Raw genomic sequence first — 21683 nt, forward strand, 5'->3', positions numbered from 1 at the left:
CTACCATGACTCACAGCAGGGGACGCACCCTTAGGAACATCCTATGCCCCAGCTTTCTCATGACCCACACACATACATGCCCTTCAACATGGATTCCTACCAAACCCAATGGATTCTTCAAATGTGGTGGTTGCATTTCATGCCAAATGGCTCTCAACAAAACCACTTCTTTCTCTTACAATACCAGGATGGTATATACTGTTAGGAGCTTCATCAACTGTAACACTAGATACACTGTGGGCCTGATTCTAACTTTGGAGGACGGTGTTAAACCGTCCCAAAAGTGGCGGATATACCACCTACCGTATTACGAGTTCCATAGGATATAATGGACTCGTAATACGGTAGGTGGTATATCCGCCACTTTTGGGACGGTTTAAAACCGTCCTCACAAGTTAGAATCAGGCCCTGTGTACTGTATCATCTGTGCATGTGGCCGCATCTATATTGGCAGTACCACACGCCCACTCAAAGAACGTAATCAGGAACACATTAGGGCTATCAGAAACAACAATAATGCATACCCGCTGGCTGTTCATTTCAACACCACACATGGGGAAAGAGACATACTTAACATCAAATTCCACGGGATTGCTCAGGTCACAGGATCACCCAGACTGGGTGATAGAACCAGGGACGTCCGTAAGTGCGAGGCCAAATGGATTCTCAAACTCCGTGCAGTTGAATTTGGACTTAACACCGACCATGAATTACATTACTTCCTCGCATGAAATGTTTTCACAACTAATGATACAAATATCTGTATTCTTTGACATACATTACTGTTTATTTTCTCTCATTTGATTTGCATTGTTCTGTCTAACTTGTTTTAGAATGCCCTAGGATGTATTTTTGGCACCAGCTCCACTTGTCATCTGACTGTATTTTCCTTATGTATCGTACGTTCTCACTAGCTCAAAGTTACCTCGCTAATTTGTTGTTATCCTATTATTGCTGTTATCAAGCATCTGGTTGCTTTCCCTAACATTTCTACAGTACCATGTGTTTTTCAACTCTTCTACTGCCTTTCGCCTCTACATTGTCTATATTTTTCTGTTGTGCTGCTAAGTCACTACCCTGTACAATGTGACGCCCGAATCACAGTTTGTGTCCTTTAAGGATGAATAGCATAAACGGGCCATTTTTCTTAGCTCTACCTTCCCCTATTACAGTTTTTTCCAGTACGTCGCACAACCCTCTTGGGTGTCTTTACACACCACATCAATCCCACTCTTCACTTTCCAACTCCCACTCAATACGCTACCTTTCCCCACACTGTTGCCATTATATTAAGGCCTAATATTCACCTACTTGCTCTTGATCGCTTGTTACCTTTCCTTCTTCCCAATCGTCTCTCATACTTTTCTACTGTCTCTGACTTTAATAATTTTCTCTTTCTAATATGGCCGCCATGGTTTCCGTCCTTCTCCTGTGTTCTTTACTTTCCACCCCGACACCATTGTAAAAAACAGTCCGTCCTCTATTTTCTCTAACCGAGAGTCGGCTCAAATAGATCGCGCGACATCGAGCATACAGACTCGCCTCGCGTGATGGACTGGACGCTACCTTACTGAATTTCAGGTATTCGGGAACCCTTTTCAACATTTTTCCACTGTTCGGGGGATCTTCCAATGTTGGACCGTTATCCTTTTGTTAGCAGTCAAGCCCGTCGCCACTTATTATCAACTATTGGCATACAAACCAACACTCCGCTCCCGCTTAAACGTGGTTCTCGCGTGCGCCGGTACTTACATTACAAAGTACCGTTATATGATTGTTCGAGGCGATTTACATATTGGCCTCCAGCTTGGACTTGCTCCATTTTAACTATGTTGGACGTGCCCGGTATCACGCTTAGGTCTCTGCACACGCTAGTAATTAATGCCACTATTGGGCCCCGGCCTCATACTTCTGGATCACCTTACAGCCACCTTGAAACCCATCTGACGGCGGTCCTGTGTGCATTGTCCATAATCAGTTACATTTGGGATCTGGGTCCTCCCCTGTTGTCACACCTCTCGTTAGATTCGCTGTACACGCAGTCTTACTTGGAGGTCCCAACCTTTAGTAATTTTATTCATACATTTTCTCCAACCAGGATCAATACTTCGGGCTTATCAGGGCCTCGTTAGCACCAGCCTTTTGACTACTGGGATCACCGCATACCCGCGGCAGTCCCACCCGGGACTGACCATCGTATTCTTTGCCTTTCTGAACTCACTGCTGTCTTCTGCACCTGGCCGGACGGGCCCAGGTAGGGTCTCACTACTGAGTACCTTTGCACAAGCTCCATCATTACCCCCTAGCACGTTCCTCTCTTATCTTAACTGTATTTCTATCTGGTACCCAACTTTCTATCCATTTTTTTACCACTTTTTAAGGGATACCTCGTGTATACCTACTCACCTGGCTTTACCTACCCTACTCTACTAGCACTGTCACCACTGCTTCTTTATCTCTTTGGCACCTAATTCACCAATATTCGGTTCACCAAATACCCACCATAGACGTTCTCTACACCTAAATCACTGATTATAGTCTTTGTTGTAACTTGCACTTGGTCTTTAGCGTTTACGACAACATATACTGTGCCATGCCGCATGAAACCTCACTCACATGTTTGCAATCGCACATGCATCCTTCCTTAGCGGATTATGGGCTCACCATTATGTCTCTAACACTTAATTAGTACATACCTTCAGACCAATTGTACATATCGGTATGTTTCTATTACTTCTTTACAGCCTTGATAAAGTCACTTGCGTGACGAAACACGTGTTGGCTGTTTCCTGTAAGAGGACACAAACCTATACCTGCGAATAAAGACTCTAACATATCAACAACTTGGATTCATCGCTTTTACTCTTCACCTCTGGATTTACAATACTTGGGCTTTACTTGCGTCCCAGAAACATCGAAGAACTTTTACCTCTCTGTGTGCCTTGGTTTATCTGTATTCATTGTCATTGTGTACCCTGGTACACAACTCTTTGTGCCCAACAGGGTAGTGGGGCACCTGACCGAGTGGCACCTTCTTTCTCTTATCGGACTTACTTTGTTGCTCAAACAAGAACTGTAACGGAACGGAAGTGCGGCTTTCTTACCACGCACTACCCTTGTATTTTTTGTCTCTGGCTTGGTCTTGCCTCCATTGTGGTATAGCTGCACTCCGACAACTTTAACACATTTTGCACCATCAGCTGTGGTTTACTTCCAAGGCGTACTCTTCATTAAACTCTTAGGCATGGCATCTTTTGACGATAACCGAGATATTTTGGCTGCTGAATTGTTCTAAAAAAAATCAATCACCACACGCAGTATCAATTCTGCACCACCCAAAGAGGGGCTTAAACATAAATTCATTAAACTAGAGAGACTTAGGAAACAGGAACTAGCTCGCTGGTGGGACATTACAACTCTCAAACGTTACTTAGAAATAAAACAAGTCCCGAGGGGACTACGTGTCATAATATTTCCCTCATTTGAAGACTTAGACCCTGACCTACTGGGAGAATGGGAACATCTCATATCCTCTACCTCTTTCGGCATGATTAACATACTCATTAAACATGCCGACAGAAAACGAAACAAATTACTTTTGGATATTGCTTCACTAGAGGAGGAGATCAAGAATCTCAACCTTACTGAAGCAACCAATAAGAACTATGCCATCATGAAAGACATCCTGAATGGATACCAACTATATGTAAAAGATAAAAAGATGAGAAAGCTCATTAGGGACGAGAATGATTATAGTAGTGGAAGAATTTACACATTTGCACGCAAGTTTGATCAGGTCAATAGGGAAACCACCAACAAATTGGCTAGAATCAACACTCCGGGTGAGTCCATCTCCGATAGTCTTTCTGACGTCTCCAATCTCTCTAGTGACAGCACGGGCTTGTCCTTGGACAGGTCCTCTGACAACACTACCCGTCCAAATGCCTCTCACCAACCAAATGCTTTTTTAGAGGAACTAGGCCGGTACAGAAAAGGGATACGGCAGAATTTCAACAGATTAGGTCCAAACAGAAACACACCCGTAGGGGAGGGCTCAGACGGAACAACAAACACAAGAGAGGGAGTTTTTGAGTTTTCTTCAAATGTGGTGGTTGCATTTCATGCCAAATGGCTCTCAACAAAACCACTTCTTTCTCTTACAATACCAGGATGGTATATACTGTTAGGAGCTTCATCAACTGTAACACTAGATACACTGTGTACTGTATCATCTGTGCATGTGGCCGCATCTATATTGGCAGTACCACACGCCCACTCAAAGAACGTATTCAGGAACACATTAGGGCTATCAGAAACAACAATAATGCATACCCGCTGGCTGTTCATTTCAACACCACACATGGGGAAAGAGACATACTTAACATCAAATTCCACGGGATTGCTCAGGTCACAGGATCACCCAGACTGGGTGATAGAACCAGGGACCTCCGTAAGTGCGAGGCCAAATGGATTCTCAAACTCCGTGCAGTTGAATTTGGACTTAACACCGACCATGAATTACATTACTTCCTCGCATGAAATGTTTTCACAACTAATGATACAAATATCTGTATTCTTTGACATACATTACTGTTTATTTTCTCTCATTTGATTTGCATTGTTCTGTCTAATTTGTTTTAGAATGCCCTAGGATGTATTTTTGGCACCAGCTCCACTTGTCATCTGACTGTATTTTCCTTATGTATCGTACGTTCTCACTAGCTCAAAGTTACCTCGCTAATTTGTTGTTATCCTATTATTGCTGTTATCAAGCATCTGGTTGCTTTCCCTAACATTTCTACAGTACCATGTGTTTTTCAACTCTTCTACTGCCTTTCGCCTCTACATTGTCTATATTTTTCTGTTGTGCTGCCAAGTCACTACCCTGTACAATGTGACGCCCGAATCACAGTTTGTGTCCTTTAAGGATGAATAGCATTAACGGGCCATTTTTCTTAGCTCTACCTTCCCCTATTACAGTTTTTTCCAGTACGTCGCACAACCCTCTTGGGTGTCTTTACACACCACATCAATCCCACTCTTCACTTTCCAACTCCCACTCAATACGCTACCTTTCCCCACACTGTTGCCATTATATTAAGGCCTAATATTCACCTACTTGCTCTTGATCGCTTGTTACCTTTCCTTCTTCCCAATCGTCTCTCATACTTTTCTACTGTCTCTGACTTTAATAATTTTCTCTTTCTAATATGGCCGCCATGGTTTCCGTCCTTCTCCTGTGTTCTTTACTTTCCACCCCGACACCATTGTAAAAAACAGTCCGTCCTCTATTTTCTCTAACCGAGAGTCGGCTCAAATAGATCGCGCGACATCGAGCATACAGACTCGCCTCGCGTGATGGACTGGACGCTACCTTACTGAATTTCAGGTATTCGGGAACCCTTTTCAACATTTTTCCACTGTTCGGGGGATCTTCCAATGTTGGACCGTTATCCTTTTGTTAGAAGTCAAGCCCGTCGCCACTTATTATCAACTATTGGCATACAAACCAACACTCCGCTCCCGCTTAAACGCGGTTCTCGCGTGCGCCGGTACTTACATTACAAAGTACCGTTATATGATTGCTCGAGGCGATTTACATATTGGCCTCCAGCTTGGACTTGCTCCATTTTAACTATGTTGGACGTGCCCGGTATCACGCTTAGGTCTCTGCACACGCTAGTAATTAATGCCACTATTGGGCCCCGGCCTCATACTTCTGGATCACCTTACAGCCACCTTGAAACCCATCTGACGGCGGTCCTGTGTGCATTGTCCATAATCAGTTACATTTGGGATCTGGGTCCTCCCCTGTTGTCACACCTCTCGTTAGATTCGCTGTACACGCAGTCTTACTTGGAGGTCCCAACCTTTAGTAATTTTATTCATACATTTTCTCCAACCAGGATCAATACTTCGGGCTTATCAGGGCCTCGTTAGCACCAGCCTTTTGACTACTGGGATCACCACATACCCGCGGCAGTCCCACCCGGGACTGACCATCGTATTTTTTGCCTTTCTGAACTCACTGCTGTCTTCTGCACCTGGCCGGACGGGCCCAGGTAGGGTCTCACTACTGAGTACCTTTGCACAAGCTCCATCATTACCCCCTAGCACGTTCCTCTCTTATCTTAACTGTATTTCTATCTGGTACCCAACTTTCTATTCATTTTTTTACCACTTTTTAAGGGATACCTCGTGTATACCTACTCACCTGGCTTTACCTACCCTACTCTACTAGCACTGTCACCACTGCTTCTTTATCTCTTTGGCACCTAATTCACCAATATTCGGTTCACCAAATACCCACCATAGACGTTCTCTACACCTAAATCACTGATTATAGTCTTTGCTGTAACTTGCACTTGGTCTTTAGCGTTTACGACAACATATACTGTGCCATGCCGCATGAAACCTCACTCACGTGTTTGCAATCGCACATGCATCCTTCCTTAGCGGATTATGGGCTCACCATTATGTCTCTAACACTTAATTAGTACATACCTTCAGACCAATTGTACATATCGGTATGTTTCTATTACTTCTTTACAGCCTTGATAAAGTCACTTGCGCGACGAAACACGTGTTGGCTGTTTCCTGTAAGACGACACAAACCTATACCTGCGAATAAAGACTCTAACATATCAACAACTTGGATTCATCGCTTTTACTCTTCACCTCTGGATTTACAATACTTGGACTTTACTTGCGTCCCAGAAACATCGAAGAACTTTTACCTCTCTGTGTGCCTTGGTCTATCTGTATTCATTGTCATTGTGTACCCTGGTACACAACTCTTTGTGCCCAACAGGGTAGTGGGGCACCTGACCGAGTGGCACCTTCTTTCTCTTATCGGACTTACTTTGTTGCTCAAACAAGAACTGTAACGGAACGGAAGTGCGGCTTTCTTACCACGCACTACCCTTGTATTTTTTGTCTCTGGCTTGGTCTTGCCTCCATTGTGGTATAGCTGCACTCCGCCAACTTTAACACATTTTGCACCATCAGCTGTGGTTTACTTCCAAGACGTACTCTTCATTAAACTCTTAGGCATGGCATCTTTTGACGATAACCGAGATATTTTGGCTGCTGAATTGTTCTCAAAAAAATCAATCACCACACGCAGTATCAATTCTGCACCACCCAAAGAGGGGCTTAAACATAAATTCATTAAACTAGAGAGACTTAGGAAACAGGAACTAGCTCGCTGGTGGGACATTACAACTCTCAAACGTTACTTAGAAATAAAACAAGTCCCGAGGGGACTACGTGTCATAATATTTCCCTCATTTGAAGACTTAGACCCTGACCTACTGGGAGAATGGGAACATCTCATATCCTCTACCTCTTTCGGCATGATTAACATACTCATTAAACATGCCGACAGAAAACGAAACAAATTACTTTTGGATATTGCTTCACTAGAGGAGGAGATCAAGAATCTCAACCTTACTGAAGCAACCAATAAGAACTATGCCATCATGAAAGACATCCTGAATGGATACCAACTATATGTAAAAGATAAAAAGATGAGAAAGCTCATTAGGGACGAGAATGACTATAGTAGTGGAAGAATTTACACATTTGCACGCAAGTTTGATCAGGTCAATAGGGAAACCACCAACAAATTGGCTAGAATCAACACTCCGGGTGAGTCCATCTCCGATAGTCTTTCTGACGTCTCCAATCTCTCTAGTGACAGCACGGGCTTGTCCTTGGACAGGTCATCTGACAACACTATCCGTCCAAATGCCTCTCACCAACCAAATGCTTTTTTAGAGGAACTAGGCCGATACAGAAAAGGGATACGGCAGAATTTCAACATATTAGGTCCAAACAGAAACACACCCGTAGGGGAGGGCTCAGACGGAACAACAAACACAAGAGAGGGAGTGACAACTCGCTCCACCTCAAAAACTCAGAAGTCTTGAGTAGCATATCAGATCAGGCTACGTCAACCGCACTAGATAACTCTGTACAGGTTATTAACCTTTATAGCGCTTGTCTGTCTATACATGAAATAAATGTTCTGAAAAAAGGACTGGGCTTCTGTCCTACTTCCACGCCTAATTACACCAACATACACATTGATCTTTTTAAATTCATACGTAATCTCAAACTTAAAAAATTATTTCACAACAAAATAGCACCCAACAAGGATCTACCTAACCCAACACTACTGTGCAACAGATCCATTAAGGATCTGCAAGATGTACAGACAATACTCTCACTAGATAACCCTTCACTGTCCTCCAACTGTCTGGACGAACTATTAATCCAACTCGATGTTCCTTCCAATTTGGATCTGAACAGTGGACTCAGACCTAAATCCACCTTTATGCCGACACTACCACCTGACAACTGCATTGACGTCTTTTACAAGGCAGTCAGTACCGACCTCTTCCAGCTCGAGGACAAACTTGGGACGTGCACGTACAGACGTAACAACAATTTGACACAGAAAGAAATCTTAGCCCTACAAAGTCTTTCTAAACGCACAGACTTAGTCATCAAGGAAGCTGACAAAGGGGGCAACGTAGTGGTGATGGACAGATCTGACTATATCTCTGAAATAAACAGACAACTTGAAGACACACGGGCTTACATTACAATCCACACTAACCCTCTTCCTCACATCACCACACTAATCGAGAGTAAACTGACCCATTGGAAAAACAACTGTCTCATATCCGATCAGGAGTTTAAATACCTATATGTGACAGCACCACGAGCACCTTGCATTTACGTTCTACCAAAAGTACACAAACAAGGCAGCTTCCCACAAGGCAGACCCATTATCTCAGGAATCGGTTCTCCCACAGAACACATCTCTGAGTATATTGACTCCTTTCTACAACCTATGGTCCGGAATCTTCCCTCTTACATTCAGGATACCAGGGATCTCCTATGCCAACTTGAGGACATAGAATGGAATGATGACTGTATGTTCGTCAGTTTGGATGTCAGTTCTCTGTACACCTCAATCCCCCTGGAAAAGGGTCTGGAGATGCTCTCAAAGACTCTCATCTCACGCGATGCTACCTTGTACGAACACACAATGATGCTCCTCGATCTGACGCGCTTGGTTCTTGAAAACAATGTGTTCTTACATAATGGCAAATGGTACCGACAATGCCAGGGGGTAGCGATGGGTGCCAAATTCTCTCCATCATATGCCAATCTGTACATGGGGCAATTTGAAAAGTTTCACCTTTGGTCCAAGTGCCCGGCACACATTACTCAACACATCTTGTTTTGGGGAAGGTACATTGATGATATCCTGACAATCTGGACAGGCAATATCCCTGATCTTGACACACTTATAGTCCACCTTAACACCAATGACTACAATCTTACCTTCACACATAAGGCGGACCGTACTCAAATCGAGTTCCTTGACCTTCTCCTATACACTACCAACAATAGAATTACCTCCAGGTTATACAGAAAACCAACAGCCTGCAACTCTATCTTACATGCGCATAGTGCCCATCCATTGACACAAATCAAAGCGATTCCCTATGGGGAAATGATCAGAATTCGACGAAACTGCACCGACACTGACATCTTTAAACACGAACTGAAGAATCTGACACGCCGCTTCCAAGCACGTGGGTACACTGACAAGCTTATATCAACGGCTTCCAAACGCGTATCCTCTATTGACCAACACTCGCTTCTCATCAGGGGCCCCAAAAAAACGCCTAAAACGTCCAACAAACGTCCTGTTTCCTTCATCACTCAATTCAGCCCTGCTAGTAAAACTGTGCTCCACATCCTCAAACGACACTGGCATTTACTACTCCTAGACTCAGGTCTTAGAAACTACATCAACAACGCCCCTACCATGACTCACAGCAGGGGACGCACCCTTAGGAACATCCTATGCCCCAGCTTTCTCATGCCCCACACACATACATGCCCTTCAACATGGATTCCTACCAAACCCAATGGATTCTTCAAATGTGGTGGTTGCATTTCATGCCAAATGGCTCTCAACAAAACCACTTCTTTCTCTTACAATACCAGGATGGTATATACTGTTAGGAGCTTCATCAACTGTAACACTAGATACACTGTGTACTGTATCATCTGTGCATGTGGCCGCATCTATATTGGCAGTACCACACGGCCACTCAAAGAACGTATTCAGGAACACATTAGGGCTATCAGAAACAACAATAATGCATACCCGCTGGCTGTTCATTTCAACACCACACATGGGGAAAGAGACATACTTAACATCAAATTCCACTGGATTGCTCAGGTCACAGGATCACCCAGACTGGGTGATAGAACCAGGGACCTCCGTAAGTGCGAGGCCAAATGGATTCTCAAACTCCGTGCAGTTGAATTTGGACTTAACACCGACCATGAATTACATTACTTCCTCGCATGAAATGTTTTCACAACTAATGATACAAATATCTGTATTCTTTGACATACATTACTGTTTATTTTCTCTCATTTGATTTGCATTGTTCTGTCTAATTTGTTTTAGAATGCCCTAGGATGTTTTTTTGGCACCAGCTCCACTTGTCATCTGACTGTATTTTCCTTATGTATCGTACGTTCTCACTAGCTCAAAGTTACCTCGCTAATTTGTTGTTATCCTATTATTGCTGTTATCAAGCATCTGGTTGCTTTCCCTAACATTTCTACAGTACCATGTGTTTTTCAACTCTTCTACTGCCTTTCGCCTCTACATTGTCTATATTTTTCTGTTGTGCTGCTAAGTCACTACCCTGTACAATGTGACGCCCGAATCACAGTTTGTGTCCTTTAAGGATGAATAGCATAAACGGGCCATTTTTCTTAGCTCTACCTTCCCCTATTACAGTTTTTTCCAGTACGTCGCACAACCCTCTTGGGTGTCTTTACACACCACATCAATCCCACTCTTCACTTTCCAACTCCCACTCAATACGCTACCTTTCCCCACACTGTTGCCATTATATTAAGGCCTAATATTCACCTACTTGCTCTTGATCGCTTGTTACCTTTCCTTCTTCCCAATCGTCTCTCATACTTTTCTACTGTCTCTGACTTTAATAATTTTCTCTTTCTAATATGGCCGCCATGGTTTCCGTCCTTCTCCTGTGTTCTTTACTTTCCACCCCGACACCATTGTAAAAAACAGTCCGTCCTCTATTTTCTCTAACCGAGAGTCGGCTCAAATAGATCGCGCGACATCGAGCATACAGACTCGCCTCGCGTGATGGACTGGACGCTACCTTACTGAATTTCAGGTATTCGGGAACCCTTTTCAACATTTTTCCACTGTTCGGGGGATCTTCCAATGTTGGACCGTTATCCTTTTGTTAGCAGTCAAGCCCGTCGCCACTTATTATCAACTATTGGCATACAAACCAACACTCCGCTCCCGCTTAAACGCGGTTCTCGCGTGCGCCGGTACTTACATTACAAAGTACCGTTATATGATTGCTCGAGGCGATTTACATATTGGCCTCCAGCTTGGACTTGCTCCATTTTAACTATGTTGGACGTGCCCGGTATCACGCTTAGGTCTCTGCACACGCTAGTAATTAATGCCACTATTGGGCCCCGGCCTCATACTTCTGGATCACCTTACAGCCACCTTGAAACCCATCTGACGGCGGTCCTGTGTGCATTGTCCATAATCAGTTACATTTGGGATCTGGGTCCTCCCCTGTTGTCACACCTCTCGTTAGATTCGCTGTACACGCAGTCTTACTTGGAGGTCCCAACCTTTAGTAATTTTATTCATACATTTTCTCCAACCAGGATCAATACTTCGGGCTTATCAGGGCCTCGTTAGCACCAGCCTTTTGACTACTGGGATCACCGCATACCCGCGGCAGTCCCACCCGGGACTGACCATCGTATTTTTTGCCTTTCTGAACTCACTGCTGTCTTCTGCACCTGGCCGGACGGGCCCAGGTAGGGTCTCACTACTGAGTACCTTTGCACAAGCTCCATCATTACCCCCTAGCACGTTCCTCTCTTATCTTAACTGTATTTCTATCTGGTACCCAACTTTCTATCCATTTTTTTACCACTTTTTAAGGGATACCTCGTGTATACCTACTCACCTGGCTTTACCTACCCTACTCTACTAGCACTGTCACCACTGCTTCTTTATCTCTTTGGCACCTAATTCACCAATATTCGGTTCACCAAATACCCACCATAGACGTTCTCTACACCTAAATCACTGATTATAGTCTTTGTTGTAACTTGCACTTGGTCTTTAGCGTTTACGACAACATATACTGTGCCATGCCGCATGAAACCTCACTCACGTGTTTGCAATCGCACATGCATCCTTCCTTACCGGATTATGGGCTCACCATTATGTCTCTAACACTTAATTAGTACATACCTTCAGACCAATTGTACATATCGGTATGTTTCTATTACTTCTTTACAGCCTTGATAAAGTCACTTGCGTGACGAAACACGTGTTGGCTGTTTCCTGTAAGACGACACAAACCTATACCTGCGAATAAAGACTCTAACATATCAACAACTTGGATTCATCGCTTTTACTCTTCACCTCTGGATTTACAATACTTGGGCTTTACTTGCGTCCCAGAAACATCGAAGAACTTTTACCTCTCTGTGTGCCTTGGTCTATCTGTATTCATTGTCTCTGGACCAGTGACGATACTTAACGATACTTGAGCCCTCCTGGGCTATGACTCTGGCGGTGGTCTCTGGACCAGTGACGATACTTGAGCCCTCCTGGGCTATAACTCTGGCGGTGGTCTCCTGACCAGTAACGAGGGTGCTGGCGTTTGTGTCTGGACCGCCGGAAATGATGGCGCACTTCTCCGCCGTGACACTCACAACAGGTTGGGGAGACTTCCTCTGGACCTTCCCCACCTTCTTTTGAGTTACAGATGACTCACCAATCGCCTTGGATCCTATTTCACTGTTTGTACCACCAGGAGTCTTGACATGGTCCCGTCGTCCAATCTCCAATTTCGGAGCCTTCACAGGGGGTGGGCTGACAGTGCCTTGGCTCCGGGTCCTACTCCCTGCCCTGGTGGACGGGGCACTCCAAAAACCTGGAACACGCACCACTGGTACTGGAGGCATTTTGGCTGAGGTGCTGCGACGGGACTGATGAATTGGAGGGAGGGGTGGGGGCAAAAAGGTCAATTTGACATAGGGACAGTTTCTGATGTACACTGGGATGGGTAGTTGGAGGGGCTCTGGGAGTGGAGGAAGAGGAGGTGGTTGTAGGAGGTGTAAATTTAGGTGTTTTGGGTGCAGGTACTGGAGGCTGTCGTGAGGATGTTGGGTGAGTGATTGCCGGCGTTTGTGTACTTTGGGAGGGGGCGTCACAGACACACTGGGAGAGGACACAGGGGACGTGTATATGGCAGTGGAGGTGGTGAGTGCAGGTGAGCGGCTTGTGGTGCTGGGTGTCCTGGTGCGAGTCCTAGTGCCTGTTGATGTGGTGCATGCAGGTGTGTGTGTAGACGAGACTGGGAGGGAGGAGGGAGAAGAGGAGGAGGGGGACACAGTGGAGACAGTGGATGTTGCTGTGTCTGTATGGGTCTGATGCTTGTGTGAGTGCTTGTGGTGAGTGTGGTGCCTATGTTTGCTTGAGCTACTTTTGGGTGTTGACTTGTGTGCAAGCTGGTCTGTAGGTGTGCTTGGGATGGGCTGGGGTACAGGGGATTGGGTCTGGGTGGAGGAAGTTGGAGGGGGGAGGCTGGACACAGGGACAATGGCTGCCATCAGTGCTGAGGCCAGAGATTGCAGGGTTCGCTGAAGGACAGCCTGACCAGAATGAATGCCTTCCAGGAATGCATTACAGTGTTTCAACTCTCGTTCTACACCCTGGATGGCATTCACAATGGTAGACTGCCCAACAGTGAATGACCTGAGGAGGTCAATGGCCTCCTCACTGAGGGCAGCAGGGGTGACAGGGGCAGGGCCTGAGGTGCCTGGGGCGAAGGTGATGCCCACCCTCCTGGGTGAGCGGGCACGGGGCGAACACTGAGGGGCTGCTGGGAGGGCGGTGCTGGTAGGGGAGGTGGCGGCTGTACCTGTAGAAGTGGGGCGCACAGATGGTGCCGCCACCACAGGGGAGCTCCCATCGGCGGACGAGTCCGTGTCGCTGTTTGGTGATCCTGCGGCGGACGTGAAGCTCCCCTCGCCCTCCGTCCCACTGGTGAAATCAGAGTCTGTGGTGTGGCCCTCCATGGCCATGTGGGATGCAGCTCCCTCGTGCCCCGGTGCCACTGTACCTCCGCCTGATGATGCTGATGTACAGAAGGACAGGGAGAGCAGAAAAAGGGTGGAGACAGAAGAAAGAGAGTTTTAGTGCATGGCATACCGCTACCGTTGCCAGACAAGACAAACGCAGCAGCCCCCTGCATTACGCCGTGCTCCTGCCCTCTGCACATGCAATTCCTGGGAAATGGCCTACATGGCAATGGTAGACATCTGCGCACATGGATGGCAAAGGGGCAACTATACATCAATTTGCCTTTATTTTTTAGCTGGGGTAGAGTGCCACATGGCCTACATAACGGAGGGGCCTTGCCTACCTAACTCGCCCTGGCCTAGGGTCACCCACAGCCCACCACCCCCACCCAGACAGCTCCACAGCACGCAAAGTCCATTGCATGAGGTTGAACTCACCCCCTTGTGTCTGCTGTTGATGTCCTTAAGCGCCCATCCAACTCCGGGTAGGCCACCGCCAGGATCCGGAACATCAGGGGGGTCATGGTGCAACGGGCACCCCTCCCACGTTGGGAGGCCATTCCCAACTGAGCCTCCGCTGTCTTCTTTCTGCAGCAGCGAATGTCCTCCCATCTCTTCCGGCAGTGGGTGCCCCGTCTATGGTGGGCCCCAGGGTCCAGACCTCCTTGGCGATGGCACGCCAAATGTCCCTCTTCTGGTGGGCGCTGACCTACATGACATGCACAAGGAAAGAGGATCAGTCATTACCTACTGCACCGTCGTTGTAATTGGCCCCCTCCCAACTCTATCCCTGTGGCCCATTCATCCCCATGCATGACTGTTCTATGTACTCTGCCCCCTTCCCTCATCCACCCAGCCCTCTCCACCCAGGCCTAGCCCATACAACGTGCTCCCTGTGTACTAACCTGTTGGTCTGGAGGACCGTAGAGTAGCGTATACTGGGGGAGGACCCCATCCACAAGTTTCTCCAACTCCTGTGCAGTGAAGGCAGGGGCCCTTTCCCCAGACGCAGCAGCCATCGTCGCTTCCAGACCGAGGTCACAGCAGCACTAGCAGTGTAGGTCCTCTCCTGTCGAAGGTCAGGTATCTAGTGATTGAACAGATAGAAAATGGTGGTGACGTCTGCGGCGGTGACGTCCGCGGCGGTGCGCATCATCACCGCCAGCGCACCTGTTCATTGGCTCCTGGGACCCATAGGGTCCAATGTTAACCAATGCAGCATTGCGCCGCTCCCCACGACCGCCTACCGTGACGGTGTGCAACGCCAGCGCAGTTACCCCACAATTCCATTGTCCCATTTTAGAGGTCAGGCAGCCGCCATTTCAGGGGCCCACATGGCTTCATTTACTACTGCGTCACACATACCGAGGCCTACACTCAAAACCTTTCCCAGATGGGTTAATTGTCTGGTGTAGTCTTGTGTATGACTGTGGGTACATATCTGGAGGAATGCTGACAGTTTTTTCGCTGTTGTCCTTCTAAGGCACCGTCAGTTGGGACATATTGGAAGATGGCAGAATCCGCCGGTGTACCGACCGCTGGTAGACCTGTTGACAATGGAAGATCGACATGTCATCGTGACCTACCGGTTTGACCGTGCCACAATCCGGGAACTATGTACCCAGTTGGAGCCTGACCTGATGTCACCAATCCGCCATCCGACTGGAATACCCCCTGACGTGCAGGTGCTGTCAGTGCTCCATTTCTTAGCAAGTGGGTCTTTTCAGACAACAGTGGCCATGGCATCAGGGATGTCCCAGCCTATGTTTTCCAACGTCTTGTCCAGAGTGTTGGCTGCCCTGCTGAAACACGTAAGGAGATACATCATTTTCCCTGAGGTGGCGGATTTGCCTACAGTGAAAGGTGACTTCTATTCCCTCGGACATATCCCCAACGTCATAGGTGCCATTGATGGGACCCATGTAGCTCTGGTCCCCCCCCGCAGGAATGAACAGGTGTACAGGAACCGGAAGAGTTATCATTCGATGAATATCCAGATGGTCTGTTTGGCAGACCAGTACATCTCGCAGGTAAATGCAATGTTCCCTGGCTCAGTGCATGACGCCTACATCCTGCGGAATAGCAGCATCCCTGATATGATGGGTGAACTCCAGAGGCACTGTGTATGGCTATTGGTGGACTCTGGTTACCCCAACCCGTCCTGGCTACTGACCCCAGTGAGGAATCCCAGGACCAGGGCAGAGGAACGCTACAATGAGGCCCATGGGCGGACTAGGAGGGTAATCGAGCGGACCTTCGGCCTCCTGAAGGCCAGGTTCAGGTGCCTCCATATGAAAGGTGGGTCCCTATTCTACTCACCGAAGAAGGTGTGCGACATCATCATCGCCTGCTCCATAACTTGGCATTGCGATGCCAGGTGCCTTTTCTGCAGGAGGATGATCCAGATGACGGTGTTGTTGCAGCGGGGGAGCCTGGGGAGCCTGTGGACAGTGATGAGGACGAAGCTGATGAAGATGAAAACGACAACAGGGAGTCAGTCATACAGCAATATTTTCAATGAGACACAGGTGAGTACAATTTCATGTTTCACATTATATTACATTTCACACGTCTACCTCTATCCTGTACCTACATTTCACTCCCTATTTGGTAACTGAGTTGTCCCCTTCCATTTCAGTTTCACTAATGTGTTGACCTACGTGTCAACAGCTTGCACCCTTGAAAGGCTTGTGATGTGTGACATTGGTATGTTAACCTTCCAATGGCTAACCTTTTTTAACACTGTAATTGACAATACAAAGTTCACAATCATTGACTGACTCCAATATTATTGAGGTTTCAAGGGTGTTTATTGAAGTGCATAAAAATGTAGGGGGATTGTGAAATGGGGAGAGGTCATGGTGGAATACTGTCCATGGCAGAGTCCAGTCTATTACTCTCACAGGTACATTGCACATCTGGCCATTGGAAGTGGAGCTGGGGCAGTTCCAATCTGGACAGGGTAACAAAGTGGGACAGTGGGGGTACAATCAAGGTAGTCTTATTTCCTGGCGGGGGTCTTGCCATCTTGCTCTGTCCTGTTCCTGGATCTCAGGGCCCGCTTGCGTGGTGGTTGTCCGTCTGCAGAGGGTGGGGTGCTGGTGTGGTGGTCCTGTGGCGGGGCGTCCTGTCCACTAGCGCCGTAGGAGGTGGTGGGCAGTTCGTCGTCCTGGCTAGTGTCAGGGGCCCCTTGGTGTGCCACGGTGTCCCTCAAGGTCTTTTGAAAGTCCGTCAGCACCCCTACGATGGTGCCCAGGGCGGAGCCGATGGTCCTGAGCTCCTCCCTGAACCACAAATACTGCTCCTCCTGCAGGCGCAGGGTCTCCTGCAACTTGTCCAGGACCGTTGCCATCGACTCCTGGGAGTGGTGGTATGCTCCCATGATGGAGGATAGGGCCTCGTGGAGAGTGGGTTCCCTTGGCCTGTCCTCCCTCTGTCGCACAGCAGCCCTCCCAGTTCCCCTGTGTTCCTGTGCCTCCGTCCCCTGGACCGTGTGCCCACTACCACTGCCCCCAGGTCCCTGTTGTTGTTGGGGTGGTGGGTTAGCCTGGGTGCCCTGTAGTGGTGGACACACCGCTGATTGACCTGTCCTGGGTAGGGAGGTATGGGTCCGCTGGGTGGGTGCTGTGCTGGTGTTCCCAGAGGGTGGCATTTCGGTGTTGGGCTGTGGCTGGGCAAGGGGAACCGACTGTCCTGAGGCCCACGATGGGCCGGGCTGGTCATCAAGATCCAGTAGGGCAGAGCTGCTGTCGTCACTGTGGGCCTCTTCTGGGGGTGGAGTGGTGTTGTCTGGACCCTCTGGTGTGGTGACGGTCCTTCGGGTTCCTGGAGGGGTATGAGAACATGATTATTGCATGTGTGTGTTTCATGGTGTGCAACGGATGGGTGTGCGTGAACCCCAGTGCAGGCATTCCTGTGTGGGGGCTTGTGTGGTTATGGTTGGGGGGTGTTGTGGGTCTGTGCAGTGGGCATGCTTTAGTGATGGGTGTCCATGCTTAGTTGTGTCATGCAGGTCTTGGGGTTGGGATGGGTGGTTGGTGTTATGGGTAGATTAGTGAGGAGTTAGGGTGATAGGGGAGGGTGTGAGGGTGGGGGTGTGTTTTAGCATGCAGGTAGGGTGGGGGATGTGATAGTGAAGATTAGACTTACCAGTGTCCGTTCCTCCGACGACTCCTCCGAGGCCCTCAGGATGCAAGATGGACAAGACTTGCTCCTCCCATGTTGTTAGTTGTGGGGGAGGAGGTGGGGGTCCGCCGCCAGTCCGCTGTACCGCAATGTTGTGTCTTGATACCACGGAACGCACCTTCCCCCGTAGGTCGTTCCACCTCTTCCTGATGTCCTCCCTATTTCTTGGGTGCTGTCCCACAGCGTTGACCCTGTTGACTGCTCCATCTTCCTGGCTATGGATGTGTACTGTACCTGTGCGCCAAATAGCTGTGCCTCTACCCTGATGATTTCCTCCACCATGACCCTGAGCTCCTCCTCGGAGAAGCGGGGGTGTCTTTGGCGTGACATGGGGTGGTGTGTGTGATGTGTGGGGTGGTGTATGTGTTGATGAGTGTGGTGGGTGTAGTGGTATGTGGTGTTTTGTGCGTGGATGTTGTGTGGGTGATGGTGTAGTGTGCCTCTGTGTGATGGAGTTATCTATTCTGTGCTGTCTCTCTCTGGCCTTCGTCTCTAATTTGTGGTCGTAGGGGTTTATGGGTGATGTGAGTGTGTGTTTTATATTGTATTGGATGTGTGGGAGTGGTGTTTGTGTGTGTATTTTGAGCACGGCGGTGTGTACCGCCAATGGAATACCGCGGTTGAAATACCGCCGCGTGGATTCGTGGGTCGTAATAGCATGGGCGTGTTTCTGTTGGCGTGGAGGTGGAGGATTTGTTTCCGCATATTTATCGCTGACCTTTGGTGTGGCGGACTTGTGTGGGTGTCTGAATTTCGGCGGATTCCGTGATGTGTGTCATAATAGCTGTGGCGGTCTCCCGCCGCGGCGGCGGTGTATTGGCGGTCTTCTGCACGGCGGTAAGCGGCTTTTACAGCCAATGTTGTAATGACCCCCATTGTTTATTGCAGTGATTTTTCTAAAGCACATATTTAATTTAAAGGAGAAGTCATGCAGGGTATGCTGGGTCTTTATATTGGCAGTGTGTCCAATGGGCTTAAGTCAGACTGTTTTAAGCATAGAATGTTTTTCATTGTGCTATTACTTTCATTCACTTCTCATTACTGTAGGAGGCTGGCCTGGCTTGTAGTGGGTACCAGAGGTACTTACACCTTGTGCCAGGTCCAGTTATCCCTTACTAGTGTAGAAGAGGTGTTTCTAGCAGCCTAGGCTGATAGAAGGTAGCTATGGCAAAGCAGCTTAGGCTGAACTAGGAGACATGTAAAGCTCCTACTATACCACTGGTGTCATATGCACAATATCATAAGAAAACACAATACACAGAAGTACTAAAAATAAAGGTACTTTATTTTTATGACAATATGCCAAAAGTATCTCAGTGAGTACCCTCAGTATGAGGATAAGATATATATACAAGATATATGTACACAAACCAAAATTATGCAGGTAATAGCAAGAAAAGTAATGCAAGCAATGTAAAGTTACAGTAGATTGCAATAGGAGCACATAGGTATAGGGGCAACACAAACCATACATTCCAAAAGTGGAATGCGAACCACGAATGGACCCCAAACCTATGTGAGCTTGTAGAGGATTGCTGGGACTGTAAGAAAACAGTGAGGGTTAGAAAAATAGCCCACTCCAAGACCCTGAAAAGTAGGTGTAAAGTGCACCTACTACCCCCAGAGAGCACAGAAGTCGTGATAGAGGGATTCTGCAGGAAGAACAAACACCAGCAATGTAACAACAGTGGATTTCCGGACCTGAGTACCTGTAAGACAAGGGGACCAAGTCCAATAGTCGCGACAGTGTCGAGAGTGGGCAGGAGCACAGGAAATGGCAGCTAAGAGTGCAAGGAAGCTGCCACCTGTTGGAAGAAGCTTGGAGTTCTGCAAGAAAGAAGAGGACTAGGAACTTCCCCTTTGGAGGATGGATGTCCCACGTCGCGATGAAGCTTGCAGAGGTGCTACCACGCAGAAAGACTGCAAACAAGCCTTGCTACCTGCAAGGGTCGCAGTAGAGGGTTTTGGGTGCTGCTGTGGCCCAGGAGGGACCAGGATGATGCCACTTGGAGGAGGAGACAGAGGGGGCACCCAGCAAGTCAGGGAGCCCTCACAGAAGCAGGCAGCACCCGGAGAAGTACCTGAACAGGTACTTAGAAGACAAATTAACTGGAGTCCACCCGAAGTCACAAAAGGGAGTGCCACGACGCTGGAGGACAACTCAGAAGGTTGTGCACTGCAGGTTAGAGTGATGGGGACCCAGGCTTGGCTGTGCACTAAGGAAATCCTGGAAGAGTGCACAGGAGCCGGAGCAGCTGCAAATCACGCGGTACCCAGCAATGCAGTCTAGCGTGGGGAGGCAAGGACTTACCTCCACCAAACTTGGACTGAAAAGTCACTGGACTGTGGGAGTCACTTGAACAGAGTTGCTGAGTTCCAGGGACCACACTCGTTGTGCTGAGAGGGGACCCAGAGGACCAGTGATGCAGTCTTTTGGTGCCTGCGGTTGCAGGGGGAAGATTCCGTCAACCCACTAGAGATTTTTTCAGAGCTCCTGGTGCAGAGAGGACGCTGGCTACCCCCAGAGCATGCACCACCTGGAAACAGTCGAGAAAGCCGGCGGGATGAAGAGATACAAGGTTGCTAGTAGTCGTCTTGCTACTTTGTTGCGGTTTTGCAGGCGTCCTGAGCAGTCAGCGGTCGATCCTTTGGTAGAAGGTGAAGAGGGAGATGCAGAGGAACTCTGGTGAGCTCTTGCATTCGTTATCTGGTGAGATCCCCAAAGCAGAGACCCTAAATAGCCAGAAAAGGAGGTTTGGCTACCTAGGAAGGAGGATTGGCTACCAAGAGAGGTAAGAGCCTATCAGAAGGAGCCTCTGACGTCACCTGCTGGCACTGGCCACTCAGAGCAGTCCAGTGTGCCACAAACACCTCTGTTTCCAAGATGACAGAGGTCTGGGACACACTGGAGGAGCTCTGGGCACCTCCCCTGGGAGGTGCAGGTCAGGGGAGTGGTCACTCCCCCTTCCTTTGTCCAGTTTCGCGCCAGAGCAGGGCTGGGGGATCCCTGAACCGGTGTAGACTGGCTTATGCAGAGATAGGCACCATCTGTGCCCATCAAAGCATTTCCAGAGGCTGGGGAGGCTACTCCTCCCCAGCCCTCACACCTATTTCCAAAGGGAGAGGGTGTTACACCCTCTCTCAGAGGAAGTCCTTTGTTCTGCCTTCCTGGGCCAGGGCTGACTGGACCCCAGGAGGGCAGAAACCTGTCTGAGGGGTTGGCAGCAGCAGCAGCTGCAGTGGAGACCCCGGAAAGGCAGTTTGGCAGTACCCAGGTTCTGTGCTAGAAACCCGGG

Source organism: Pleurodeles waltl, chromosome 8, assembly GCF_031143425.1.
Source record: "Pleurodeles waltl isolate 20211129_DDA chromosome 8, aPleWal1.hap1.20221129, whole genome shotgun sequence".
NCBI lineage: Eukaryota > Metazoa > Chordata > Amphibia > Caudata > Salamandridae > Pleurodeles > Pleurodeles waltl.